General features: G+C 38.9%; 1 protein-coding gene across 4 annotated transcripts in view; it reads right to left on the reverse strand.

Moving 5' to 3' along the window:
- The window catches only part of SMIM43 (small integral membrane protein 43), a 39,953-nt gene extending 24,869 nt beyond the window's left edge, over window positions 1-15,084 (reverse strand). For 2 of the 4 annotated variants that reach the window (XM_064585014.1, XM_054508770.2), the window contains exons 1-3: window positions 15,005-15,082; window positions 14,322-14,584; window positions 11,423-11,578 (exon numbers count right to left, since the gene is read on the reverse strand). The gene's annotated coding sequence lies outside the window, so the exon portion shown is untranslated. Of the gene's footprint in view, window positions 1-11,422; window positions 11,579-14,321; window positions 14,585-15,004 lie in introns of all 4 variants that reach the window. The other 2 variants (XR_010409530.1, XR_010409531.1) reach the window with 2 other exon arrangements.
- Between the last annotated feature and the right edge of the window lie 22 nt (window positions 15,085-15,106).

The following is a 15,106-nucleotide window of genomic DNA, read 5'->3' on the forward strand; positions in this document are numbered from 1 at the left end:
TCATAGGAAAAAAACATCTCAAGAAGACAAATGATATCAAATGATGCAGAAAAATCAAGCAAGAGACTCAATTTTCATTGGTTTTAACAATAAGGAGTGTAAGTCAATCTAAATGCACAAACACACACACAGACACATGCATATACACACACTCACATCGACTTTCAATTCTCAACTAACAGATTAGTGTTCCTCTGAGATCCACCAAGGTCTGCTCTGTCTTGTTTTCCTTCTCTTACCACCCCCATCCTTTGTAGTTACACTACAACTCATCCTCAGCTCTCAGCAAACCAAACTAAAGGAGGAAAGAGAACAGACATTGAGGTACAACCTTGGGTTCCATGACCAAGGCCCAACCCACGTCAATGGTGCCCTGATTCCAACTGTTGTAGCAAAACTTCCCCATGGAAGCAACTTATTACCATTTTAACTGTAGATTGTAGAAATAAAATACAATTTGACCAACTTAAATTTTGGAGTTTAATTCTCATCTCCTAACAATGCCATTGACCTTTAGAAAATTTAAGAAGGGAGACCATGCACTATCCATTTCAATATTTCAGAAGTTTTACTACTAGCTTTTGCTTTTAGACAACACCATCTACAGAGAACACAAAAGTATGCATAGCTTAATTTCTTTGCTAAATTTAAGTAACCAGAAACCATTTATTAAGAAAGAAATGCAGTTGGAAAATTTTGCTGCAAAGAAAATGACTGACCTATTTTCAAGGTCCAATTATAACTCAGAAATTCAAATCTATAAAATACCTAATTGGTCAAGGGGTTCTATGTACAAAAATTTTACATTTTTATTTTTTCTTTACTCCTTTAAAACATATGGTTTAGTTAAAAGAAATAGGATTTATTTAGATAGCAGAAGAATGTCAGATTATATGACTCATATCCTACCTAAATTTTCCTGTTGGAAAATTTCCTCTAGCAGATGAGTAATCTAATTTTATGCTGGATCAGCCCCACAATCTGATACAGTTATGGGTTTGAAATAGAAGTGATTTGCTAGTTGTATGATTCAAATGCTCTTCTAGTATAATGCAGTCATCCCATTACTTTAACAAAAAATTGAAACTATGTAGAAAATTTCTAATGGTCTTCATCAGTAATGAAGTATGCCAGTAATGTAAACTAGATTTTCATCCTGAAGAGAACTAGAAGTTCCCCAAGTTCCAAAAATGCAAAGAAGGCAAATATGTAAATGATGGTCTTGACACTGATTGCAAGCAAAATTCTAAAATAGATTCTCAAACAGATGGTCTGTGGGCATTTAGAAACATAAGAGGTGACCATCAGGAGCCAGCATGGTCTCAGTAAAACAAATTTTGCCAGGTAATCCAATAGGGTTATTAGACTATAATGGACTTGTAAAGTTGATGTAATAAATACAAGATTACCTAAAAACGTGAAAAATAATTGAATTATTCAGCCATAATAAAGTATGCAGATTTTTACTAAGATATAATTTACTACGACTTTGCATAATTAGTCATTCAACAAATATTTATTGAGCACTTACTTAGTGTCTTGCACTGTGATGAGTGCTTACACATAACCTCTTAATATGGTTCTACCGATGAGGTAGAAACTGTTATTATGGAGGTAGTAGAGTATAAGGCTTTTAGGCACACAGACTTGGAGCCCACACATAATCCATTCAAATCCTGACTCTGTCACTGAAATGGCTCTGTGACCTTGAGAAAGTCACTTGATCTCTGCCTCAATTTGCTCATTTGTAAAATGGGGATAACAGTAACCACTTTGTGAAGATGTGAAGATTACATGAGCTAATGTATGTAAACATCTTAGAAAAGTATCTGGCACATAATAAAGGCTGTAAGAGTGTCAGCTATAACAACTCCAGTTTAGAGAGGTAGGATGATGTGTCCAAAACACTGCCGTTTCCCAAGCCAGGATCTAAACCCAAGGCTGCCTGATGCCCTGAACCACTATAAAAATTACATTTTAGGGTGACTGGGTGATAGACACTGGGGAGGGTATGTGCTATGGTGAGCATTGTGAAGTGTGCAAGACTGCTGAATCACAGATCTGTACCTCTGAAACAAATAATGCAATATATGTTAAGAAAAAAAAAAAGAAGAAGATAGCAGGAGGGGAAGAATGAAGGGGAGGAAATCGGAGGGGGAGACGAACCATGAGAGACGATGGACTCTGAAAAACAAACTGAGGGTTCTAGAGGGGAGGGGGTGGGGGGATGGGTTAGCCTGGTGGTGGGTATTGAGGAGGGCACATTCTGCATGGAGCACTGGGTGTTATGCACAAACAATGAATCATGGAACACTACATCTAAAACTAATGATGTAATGTATGGTGATTAACATAACAATAAAAAATAAAAAAAATAAAATTACAGTTTAGAAAATGTGTGACTTTCTTAGATGATTTCAAAGAACTCTTGACACCTACTTCTTTATACCTTTGTTTTAACAATGTATACCTAATGTGTCTGAAGCTAGTTCTGGGTTCCTGTGCTAAAACTCTCCTAGAGGCCAGGAAAGCTACTTAGGAAATTGGGCTTGCAAATTTGAAGGCTAGAGCCCTCACCTTATAAAAGGCAGATCGTTATACCTCCAGAGAGCGATATGTGTTGACCTTATTTAATAACGAATACATATTGTAATAGAGAAAACTTATTAAGAAGAGTAGCTAATGTTTATTATAGCTAACTATGGGCAGAGGCCTGTTCTAAGTGCTTTTCACACATTACTTAACCCTCATGAACACTTTATGAGGGTGTGATTATTAGCCTCATTTTTTTTTTTTTTTTTTTAGAGAGGTTTATAATTTGCCCAAGGTCACCCAGCTAATAAGTTACAGAGCTGGAATTTAAACCAGGAAGTTGGCTCTGGAGCCTAGGCTTTTTAAATTCCCTCTCATAAAACTATGTCCCGCTGTGTATGGTATGCGCTACAGAACCTCAAGTAATTTATTTGTTTCCAGCAACCCCTCTCACAGCCTATTTGGTCATTTGGAATACCAAAGTCCACTTAATAATTCATTCCCCACATTTCCAAGTTTCTTTGAATGCCTACTCATCAGAGAGGCCCTTTCCTGATTATATTATCTGCACAGTAAACTTCTGGCCACTCTCTCTCACCCAAACCCGGTTTTACTGTTCTTTGTATTGTTTGTTATTACCAGGCATTATTCATTTGCTTGTTTTTTGATTATTTTACTGTCCACCTGTCTCTATAACATAAGCTGCAAGGGACTTTGTCTACTTTGTTTACTACATTATTCCAGTGCTTGGAATAGAGCCTGGCACATAGCATGCTCACAAAAAATATTTCTATAAATGACTGAATTCTTTCAGATTCTTATTTGCTACACAATCTAATTTTATTAGTAATATCAGAAATGAAAATTAAAGAAAAATGCCACCATCAGACATAATACATAATCCCTGTTAATGTCAGCTTTCCTTTCCAGTCCCTGTTTATAAACAGATACTGGTATTTCTTTTTATAGATATGTTCTCATAACAGAGATTCCAATATACATTCACCTTTTCAGATAACATTATTGGATCCAATAAAAAATCCATTGCTGAATGGATTTTTGCTTGTCATTGACTTTCAACAAACTACATATTCAGGCTCAGTTTTTTGTTTTAAGTAAGAGCAAAGTCGGTCAAGGCTTTCCTATCTGCACATTGGAAGTCATTTTCCCATACATTTTATATTGCCAGAGATAAAAATTACAGTTCTAGTCCAGTAGTACTTAACTATAGCAAGATTCTTGAGATACAAACCATGCTTTCCTTTCAGTTAACCTCTTCTCTTAAAGATCATCAAAAAATTTCCTGGTCACTAAAGAAAGCATACTTCAGTGATAAAGAATTAGCATTTATGTGCCACAAATTCCTTCATAAATTATTTTAGCAACATTTTCATAAACTCAGGGGTTGCAAAAAATGTTAAATATAGATTTTCTTTGCACTATCAACAAGATGAGAATAGGTCAATGGAAATATAAAATCCAGAAGTAATGTTTACCTAAGAGTTTGTGCTAGAAATTGCATTAGCTGTCTATTGCTACTTAGCAGCTTAAACAATAAATGTTTATTACTCCTAGTTTGTGAGTCAGGAATCCAGGCACAGCTCGGTTGGGTCTGCTTAAGGCCACTATCAAGATGTCAGCCAGGGCAGGGGTCTTACCTGAAAGCTCAATTTGGGAAGGATTTTTTCCAAGCTCACTTATGTGATCATTGGCATTATTCAACTCCATTTGGGCTGTGAATTATGGGCCTCAGTATCTACATGGCTGGTGGTGGGAGGACATTCTTACTTCTTTGCCATGTGGGCCCTCCTAACATAGAAACGTGTTTCATCACAGCCAACAAGGTAGTGAAACTGCTAGGACGATGGAAGTTACATTATCTTGTAATCTAATCACAAAAGTATCATCTTCTCAATGTTGAGGGAGTCTACTGGTTTGAGGCAAGTCACTCAAAGGGAGAGGATTATGCAGGCCCTGAATTCCAGGAGGTGGGGAGCCCTAGGGGCCATCTTTGAGGCTGCCTACCACTGAAGTACTATCTCAAAAGAATACTTTATTGCTTATTTTTTAAATATTTTATTTATCTATTTGAGAAAGAGAGAGTACCAGTGGGGTGAGAGGCAGAGGAAGAGGGAGAAGCAAACTCCCCGCTGACCATGAGACCATGACCTGAGCCAAAGTAGGACAAGTAGGATGTTTAACAGAATGAGCCACCCAGGTACCCCTACTTTATTGCTTGTTAAAGAGACATGCCCACATGAAACCACCTTCTCGCTTTGGCTGTCCACTATTACCTCTCTTGAGAGTCACCATCATCTGGTATTCTCCCACTTCTGCTGACGCTGCTGCTTCTGAAACAATCTAAGCCTTCCTTCCTGGGCAACTTTAGGAAGAGGTAAACAAAGTGAAAACAAGAAGTAAAGTAGAAATTTTTCCTCTTAGGTCATTAATTTGAATAAAGAGTTGATCAATGATATAGGGACAGCATCCGTGGACTTTAGGGCTAAAGGTTGTACAAATGACATATTCTGTAAGGGTCTCTCAATCAAGAACCAACATCACTTTTGCACATAGAAGTTCTCATACTGCTTATTAATAAAAGCTAAATTACAATCTTACTTCTGTCTGTATGCAAGGTTTGGGATTACAGTTGGATCTCATCATGTCTCTTTGCATTAGCGAACCCTACTTCATGGTTGTACGTCTAATTGCATGTCAAGTCTAAGCATAAGAAATTGAGTTTGGGTAATATAATAGCAGCTTTCTTCTCTATGCACGGTTGACCTTTGAACAATGCAGGGGTTAGGGGCGTTGACCCCCCACAGTGTCAAAAACCTGCATGTAACTTTTGACTCCCCCAAAACTTAACTACTAATAGCTTTTTTTCTTTTTTTAGGACTTTACCCATTTATTTGAGAGAGAGAGCACGAGCAGTGAGGGGAGAAGGAGAAGCAGGCTCCCCGCTGAGCAGGGAGCCTGACACAGGGCTCGATCCCAGGACCCCAAGATCACGACCCAAGCTGAAGGCAGATGCCCAACTGACTGAGCCACCCAGGTGCCACCTTAACTACTAATAGCTTACTGAAGACCAGAAACCTTACCAATAACATAATCGATTAAACATATTTTGTATGTTATGTGCATGATATGCTGTATTCGTACAACAAAATAAGCCAGAGAAAAGAAAATATTAGGAAAACACATTTCCAGTACTATATTGTATTTATCAGAAAAAAATCACATGAAAGTGGACCCATACAGTTCAAACCCATGTTATTCAAGGGTCAACTGTAGATGTCAATATAATTGAAAGAGGAAAGTTAAGATCCTCACAGAGAAAGAAAATAAATTGACTTGGTGTTAAGGTGAAGATTATATACTTGGCATAGAAATGGATTCCCGTTTATAAGAAGCAGCACAGGGTAGTGGTTATAAATACAGTCTCTTGAGACAGACTGCCTGCAAATGAGTCCTGGTTTTATGATTTACTAACTGTGTGACCCTAGGCAAATCACTTAATTTCTCTGTGTCTTGGGTTTCCCCATCTATAAAACAGAGATAATAATTTGACCTACCTCACAGGTTAGTTATTAGGATTAATATTTATAAGTGCTTAAATCAAGACCTGGCACATAGTATTATATGCATGTTTGTTAAATAAAAGAATCTGTTTTAAGTTTTTACTTCACGTGATAGAGCTACCATACGATCCAGCAATTGCACTACTGGGTATTTACCCCAAAGATACAAATGTAGGGATCCAAAGGGGTACATGCACCCCAATGTTTATAGCAGCAATGTCCACAATAGCCAAACTATGGAAAGAGCCATGATGTCCATCGACAGATGAATGGATAAAGAAAATGTGGTATATATATACAATGGAATATTATGCAGCCATCAAAAGGAATGAGATCTTGCCATTTGCAATGACGTGGATGGAACTGGAGGGTGTTATGCTGAGCGAAATAAGTCAATCAGAGAAAGACATGTATCATATGACCTCACTGATATGAGGAATTCTTAATCTCAGGAAACAAACTGAGGGTTGCTGGAGTGGGAGGTGGGGTGGGAGGGATGGGGTGGCTGGGTGATAGACATTGGGGAGGGTATGTGCTATGGTGAGCACTGTGAATTGTGTAAGACTGTTGAATCACAGATCTGTACCTCTGAAACAAATAATGCAATACATGTTAAGAAAAAAAAAGAAGAAGATAGCAGGAGGGGACGAATGAAGGGGGGGAAATTGGAGGGGGAGACGAACCATGAGAGACGATGGACTCTGAAAAACAAACTGAGGGTTCTAGAGGGGAGGGGGGTGGGAGGATGGGTTAGCCTGGTGATGGGTATTAAAGAGGGCACATTCTGCATGGAGCACTGGGTGTTATGCACAAACAATAAATCATTGAACACTACATCAAAAACTAATGATGTAATGTATGGTGATTAACATAACAATAAAAAAATTTCTTAAAAAAAGTTTTACTTCACATGACTTCCAGTTTCTGGTCTAGCACACTGTCATCTTGGAAATGGTTATTCCTGTCCACATGAAAAGAAAGAAGCTGAACAAACTAAAAATCAATAGCTTTTCTTAGATCTGTCACAGAAGTGAGGTCACAGAACAAACCACTGCCACAAAATCTGGAGAGGCAGATAGGCAGATACGGAGAACCACAACTTACCAGAACAGAAACTCGCATACAGAAACCTCTACAGGAACCTCTGTGGTCGAACACCTAAGCTGTAATGGACTAATTGCTGGAGTTCAATGCAGACAAGTCTGAGAGTTAAAAATTCCAGTTGGGGGTCACTCATAGGATGACTCCCACTCTTTTGTGAGTTTTACCTACAGAAGCCCTACCAGGCTCTCACAGTGAAGACTGGGGGGAAAAGTCTTCTCATGCTTCTAGCAAGGGGAGGGGAATGGTAGCCATTTTGACATAGGGCCAGAACACTGTTCTTCTTAATAAGGCCTGCCCTCAAGAGAAACTATGTCACCAGAGCCCACCTGACCTGGGGGAAAAGAAGGATCCAACTCCATTCCCCACTAGTTTTCCTGTCTTACCTAAGGAAGGTGGGGTGGGAAACTGAGAACCACTTGTAAAATGTCACAGCCTAGGGGCCCAGGCTCACTAAAAGACTGAGACCAAATCATAGGACTATAGAATGTTTCCCATTCCCCACACCTTATCAACACTAAGGGGCTATGTATGCCAGTTCCTTTTATCCAGTACTTGATGTCTGGTTTTCAACAATAATTTACAAGGCATACTACTAGACAAAAAATAGAGTTTGAAGAGACAGAGCAAACATCAGAACCAGTCTCAGATATGGCAAGGATGTTGGAATGATCAAGCCAGGAATTTAAAACAACTATAATTCATACACTAAGGGCTCTAATGGAAAAAGTAGAAAACACTTAAGAACACACGAGACAATCTAGATGACCTTAGGTTTGGAGATGATGACTTTTTAGATACAATGCCGAGGACACAATCCAAAAAAGAAACATTGACAAGTTGGACTTCATTAGAATTAGAATTAAAACCTTCTGCTATGTGAAAGACACTGTCGATAGAAAGAGAAGACAAGCCACAGACTGAGAGAAAACAGTGCAAAACACATATTTATCATCCAATGTGGGAATTCATAATGCCTGGCTAGATAAGATTTAATAAATATATGCCTCTCTGGGTGAGACTAATTGAAAAGCAAAGAAGGAGTTCCAGAAAACTGGGCCTCCTTTGCAGTTTCTGGGCTGAAAACAGCCGGATCCTTGTTGCAGATCAGTGCACTCATCCAGGGAATAAATTCTTAGGAGAAACATTTATCTTTGGTGGTCACGTACTCCCTGCCTGCATGTGTGACATGAGCATAGCTTGTTCTAATCACAGGATACTCCCTTTGTTACTGTCCTGATTATTAAAGTTTCACACTCCTTGTTTTTTTTATTCCCTTGATGTATTGATAACGCTCACAATAAAAGTGGAGGAAGAGCTTGGCTCGGGGCCTTTTGCCACTAGAACATCTGGTCCCTTCTCCTTTCTCCTACTAAGGTATCTGGAGTAATCTTTTTGTTTGCCGCATCGAGGTTTGCTGGCCAAACCCAACAATCCAAAATATACAAAGAATTAAAAAAAAAATTTTTTTTTACAGAGAACTCTTAAAAGTCAAGAATATGGAAATGTAAAACTCAATTTAAAAAGGGAAAAAGATGGGGCACCTGGGTGGCTCAGTTGTTAAATGTCTGCCTTCGGCTCAGGTCATGATCCCAGGGCCCTGGGATCGAGCCCCGCATCGGGCTCCCTGCTCCACGGGGAGCCTGCTTCTCCCTCTCCCACTCCCCCTGCTTGTGTTCCCTCTCTCGCTGTCTCTCTCTCTGTCAAATAAATAAAATCTTAAAAAAAAAAAAAATAGAAAGGGAAAAAGATCTGGACACCTCACCAAAGATTTATAAATGGCAAATAAGCATATATATTTCCTCAACATAAGTTAATATCATATGCCATTAAGGAATCACAAATTAAAATAACAAGATCCTACCATACACCTATTAGAATGGTCAAAATCCCAAACACTGAAAACAGCAAGTGGTGCAGATGTGGAGCAACAATCATTCATTGTTGGTTGGAATGCAAAATGGTACAGCCATTCTGGAATACAGTCTGACAGATTTCTTATAATGCTGAACATATTCTTACCATATGATCCAGCAATTGTGTACTTTGGTATTTACCCAAATGAGCTGAAAACTGATGTCCACACAAAAATCTGCATGTGAATGTTTACAGCAGCTTTATTCATAATTGTCAAAACTTGGAAGCAACCAAGATGTCCTTCAATATGTGAATGAATAGAGAAATTATGGTATATCCATACAATGAAATATTATTCAGTGATAAAAAGAAATGAGTTATCAAGCCACAAAAAGACATGGAAGAACCTTAAATGCATATTGCTAAGTCAAAGAAGCCAATCTGAAAAGGCAACATACTTTATAATTCCAACTATACGACATTCTGGAAAAGGCAGAACTGAAGAGGCAGTAAAAAGATCATTGGTTGCCATGGGCTAGGGGAGAGGGAGGGATGAACAGGTGGAACACAGGTGATTTTTAGGGCAGTGAAACTATTTTGTATGACACACTACTAGCAAATATATGTCATTATACATTTGTCCAAACCCATAAAACATATACCACCAAGAGTAAACCCTAATGTAAACTATGGACTTTGGGGATAATGATGTGTCCATGTTGGTTCATCAGCTGTAACAAATGTATCATACTGATTGGGGATGTTGATGGTGAGGGAAGCTGCACGTATGTAGTGGGGTTGGGGAAGGAAGGGTATATAGGAACTCCGTATTTTCCATTCAATTTCACTGTACTCTTAAACATGTGTCTATTAACTTTAAAAAAATACATGCTGTTAAAAAATAAAATAAAATAATAAAAATCCATGCTGTTGAAATATAGCTCAGGTTTAGATTGTAATTGAAAACTCTCCTTCTGTAAAATCAGTGAAGATCAAGTTGGAAATCACTGTACAGAAGCACAAGCACCAATCACACTGCCTAGCATATATTAGGAGCTCTGTAATTCCTTTTCTGCCTCCACTTCCCTCCAGAAATCAGTAAGCCCTCAGTTAGCAGTGTCCCCTGGGGAGGGGCAGTGGATGACATCTGCAAGCACATTTTGCTAAAACAGACTGGGAATCCCAGAGCTATGGACAAGACCAGGTGTATCTCTTTCTCTAAGAAATTTAGATCAGGGCTTCTCTAACTTTAGTGTGTATAAAAATCATCTGGAGGAGTTTTTTAAACACAGATGCTAGGTCCCATTTTGCAGTTTCTGCTTTAGTAATTCTGGGGTGGAACCTGAGAATTTGCCTAATTTTCTTTGAGTCCAGGATTACCCACATGTTACAACTATCTGAGAGCAGTGTAAATCAAAATTTCCCCTGCCTCTCTTCCCCCCTCATTTTGTTGTATTTATAAGCTGAAGATAATAATATTTTATTCCTCTAAACCTATAGAAAAAGCTTAATAATGAGAGTTCATATATAGATATTTGATCATAGCAAATGATAAAGAAAAGGAAGCTCTTTTAACTAGTCCATAGAAACTAGAGATGAACTTGATAATCTAGATTTTTAAAATTTATAATATGGAAGAGGATGCCTGGGTGGCTCAGTCGGTTAAGCGGCTGCCTTCAACTCAGGTCATGATCCCAGGGTCCTGGGATCAAGTCCCACATTGAGCTCCCTGCTCAGCGGGAAGTCTGCTTCTCTCTCTGCCTGCTGCTCCCCCTGCTTGTGCTCTCTCTGACAAATAAATAAATAAAATCTTCAAAAAAAATAAAATTTATAATATGGAAGAAGAATATGGAAGGGTAATACACACTACATGTGACTTATTAGTGTTCAATCATTTTTGTCTTAGTCTGTTTGGGCTGCTATAGCCAAAATACCACAGACTGGATGGCTTATAAACAATAGAAATTTATTTCTCACCATTCTGGAGGCTGGAAGACTGAAATCAGGGTCCTGGCCTGAGTGGGTGAGGGGTCTCTCTGAGTCAGAGACTTCTTATGGTATCCTCATGTGGTGGAAGGGGCCAGGGAGCTCTGTGGGATCTTTTTTATAAGAGTACTAATTCCATTCATGAGGACTCCATCCTCCCCTTCCAAAGACCCCTACCTCCTAACATGATCACTTTTGGGGGTTAGAATTTCAACATATGAATTTGCGGGGTGACACAAACATTCAGACCATGACAGTTGTCAATGCATAAAATCTTTTCACATATTAACTATGTAGTTTCCAGTTTGAGTCTTGAAAAACAACAACAAAACAAATGTCTTTGTTAAAATATAGTTGAGGGGCACCTGGGTGGCTCAGTTGTTAAGCGTCTGCCTTCGGCTCAGGTCATGATCTCAGGGTCCTGGGATCGAGCCCCGCATCGGGCTCCCTGCTCCTCAGGAAGTCTGCTTCTCCCTCTCCCACTCTCCCAGCTTGTGTTCCCTCTCTCGCTGTGTCTCCCTCTGTCAAATAAATAAATAAAATCTTAAAAAAAAAAATGTAGTTGAAAGCCAAAATGTCTTTAGATTTTTTTTTTTTAATTTATTGAGAGAGAGAATGAGATAGAGAGAGAGAGCATGAGAGGGGGGAGGGTCAGAAGGAGAAGCAGACTCCCCGCTGAGCAGGGAGCCCGATGTGGGACTCGATCCCAGAACTCCAGGATCGTGACCTGAGAGCCACCCAGGCGCCCCAGCCAAAATGTCTTTAAATAAATAGTTAAATGTTTCAGAACAAGAAAAGGAAAACTCATTTTTATTTTTACTTTTTCTGATGATAAAAGCTATTATATGCCTCACAGGAGATTTGGGAAATTCATAAAGAAGAAAGTTCAAAAAAGAAAAAAAAAATTCCCAGAATCCCACCACCCAGAGATAACCACCTTAACATTTTGCATTATCTTCTTCCAGGATAATTTCTGGAAAATCAATTTCTATAGAGACAAATTGTACAGCAGACATATTATATGGTAAACAAAATTGTAAGATTCCATTTGTTCATTTATTCATCCACCTATTAATTTCTTTTACCAGATGTGCTGTAACAGACCATTCACTCATTCATTTACTCACAAGGTACACCAGTTTCAGTAGGTGCTATAAAGGTTAGTAAGACATGGATCTTTATAATCTAGTAGAAATGTATTTAGTCAGGATTCTTCTGGACACACTTAACCAGAGACCAATTCAAATGTACTGGTTCACCAACTGGGAAGTCCAAGAACTGGTGCAAACTATTTCTACATAAGGGCTCCACTTCTCTCCTTTATTTCTCAGTTTAGGGCCTCTGTCTGACTTCATTTTCAAACACATTCTCTCCCTGTGGTAGCAAGATGGCCCCTAACAGTTCCAGACTTGCATTGTCGTTAGAGGTCATAATCTTAGAGAAGGAAAGACCTACTCTTTCCTAGAGTTCACATGTCAAGACTGATGAAGCGACTCTTTTTAGCCCTGCCTGGGTGAACAGGCAATGAGGAGAGAGGGATGGAGTTCCATGATTAGTAGGGCCTGGTCATACCCTGCCTCCTATAAACATTAATACCAGAATAATGTGGGATCAGGAAAGGACATTTCTCCAAAAAATAGAAGGATGCTGGTCAGACAAAGCAACAGATGCCCAATAAAGAGGGGAAAAAAAGATGTATACTCAAATATTTTGTTGAAAACCAGGTTATATTTAGACAGACAATCCAGGTTAATATTCTGATTCAAATTGATTATTTTTAAAGAGCAGAATGTACAATATTATCTGAACCTCTTTTCAAACTTCAAAAAAAATTTTCCCCCAAAAACATGAAGCCAAGGTCCCTTGGGTGTTTCAAAGGTTTCTTACTAAAAATAAGATTATGATGTAAATATATTTTGTGATGGTATGTAGATGTGGGTGGAGACGGGTTATACATCTTTGGATTAACTCCAGTAAAAGGCAGATGCTGAAGTGTTAAAATTACAATAACATAATAGTGAAAGTAGGAAAGAACAGTGGGAATTCTACCCAAGTGGAGAAAAGCAAAGGCAAAGTAATCAAGTAGCAATCTCAGAACAGCAATCTGACATGGCAAATCAGGGTGATTTCAAGGGAAGCCTTTGGCAAGCCAAAAAAGGGAAGGAAACCAATTGAATAGCTATCCTGTCCAAAACACTGTTAGATTCTTTCAACTTAACACGAAGTAATTATTCTTTCCAAACTAAGATACAGAAGCTGAAGTTCAAAAGATTACTTAGTTCACTCAAAGTCCATTAGAACCGAAGTTTATCTGAAGCCAAACAACATTCTTTTTCCATTACCAAGCTGCCCCCCAGGAAAGGATAGACTACTTCAGTAAAGGCCAACATTTCAGTTCTGAAGAAAAGAGAAATTCGTAAATGCCCACTAAAAGAACACAAGGATTTAAATGATGAAGTTAGCCAGGAATTCTGTTGTGAAGTTGTACTATAAAAGAACTTACGTTGTTAAAGAACTTGAATGGCCTATACTCCGTAATCCCCTTGCCTGTTTTGAAAACCAATTCACTGAGCATGTGGACATAGTTTCTGTCCACTTTCCTCCTTCACAATTTCTGTCTTCAGGCCATGTTAAGCTCATCCTATCTCATTCTTGGCTAATGTTGCTCCTTCTGCTTGAAACACTTCCTTTCTTCCAGATGGTATCATGGCTGCTCCTTCTCATTACTGAGAATTTACTTAACTCAAATGCCACCTCTACAGAACAACCTCTTTCTGCAACTATCCCTATTGAAATAGCAACCCCATTCTCAGATAGCATTCAGAATGTGAACTTGGGGTTTTGTGTGTGTTTAAGTTTTTATTGTTTGTCTCTTCCAAAGGGAATATGGGTTCCTTGAGGAACAAGATTTTGTCCACCCCTTTTCTCCAGCACTTGGAATTATTCTTGCCACACAGAAGGTCCTCACACACACACACACACACACACACATACACAAAATGTAATTTATTGAGTACATGAATTGCAAGTAGTACAAACAGACTACACTGTATCACTGGTAGGAAAAAAAAAAAAAACTTGTAAAAAAAGACGAAAGTAGGGGAATGGAGCCTGAAAAGGAGTTACAGTGACTATCACCTCAGAAACAAATGTTAACAATATTTGCAAACACATATGCAAACACACACAAAAAAACACATATGCAAACACACACACACACAAAAAAAATTTGCAAAAAAAAATATGCAAACACATATTACTTACTCGTTCCAGACACTGTGCTAAGCGTTTTACATGTATTAACTCGTTTTCATCCGACATAATAAATAGGCTTATCACTCCTACTTTGCAGATGAGTAAAGTGAAGCACATAAGCTAACTTGGCCAGGGTCACAGAACTTTGGAGATCCTGCTTTTAACGGCTTGATACCGCCTCTCTAAAGAAAAGCTGAGTGGTTGGCGGCGCAAGCATCCGGTTCCTCTATGCCCATAAAAATAAGTTTATCGGCTTAAAATAACTGGAGAGACTGAAAAAATAAACAACAAATTTTGTTTCAGCTAGTGGTGATTATAACACCGTTAGTTACGAAGTGTCAATATTCTAAATTCCTGTCAACTTCTCAAGTCTACGAGATTTCACCTTTCAGCCCGCAATACCCCACTTCACCGTCTCAAGTTTGCTCTCCTCCCTCCTCTCCATTTCGCCCGTTCATTCCAGTGTTTCTCCACTGAAAATGCTACAAACTCTGCCTTTGCAGCTTTCTGGCTAAATCTCAACTTCCTCCTCTGTGTAAAATAACAATAATACCTGCCTAGTCTACCCCGCTAGAACTGAAGAAAGGGTGAAATGCGAAAGCCCTATATACTGATATTAATTTCTACCACTGATCGTTGTTTTGGGGTCCTTTTCTTCCCTACAGTTTCTGATAAAAGAAATAGAGCTTTACGTTCAGAAACCCGCCTCCTCGAAGGCGCTCGCCTCTCTCCGAGCCAGCACCGCTAGCGCCAACATTGCTTTGAGCTTGCGCACTGGCGACCGCCCCCCGCCC

The sequence above is a fragment of the Mirounga angustirostris genome, unplaced genomic scaffold (genome assembly GCF_029215605.1).
Source record: "Mirounga angustirostris isolate CCGP_5_RB_7025 unplaced genomic scaffold, mMirAng1.0.hap1 SCAF_2, whole genome shotgun sequence".
Taxonomy (NCBI): domain Eukaryota; kingdom Metazoa; phylum Chordata; class Mammalia; order Carnivora; family Phocidae; genus Mirounga; species Mirounga angustirostris.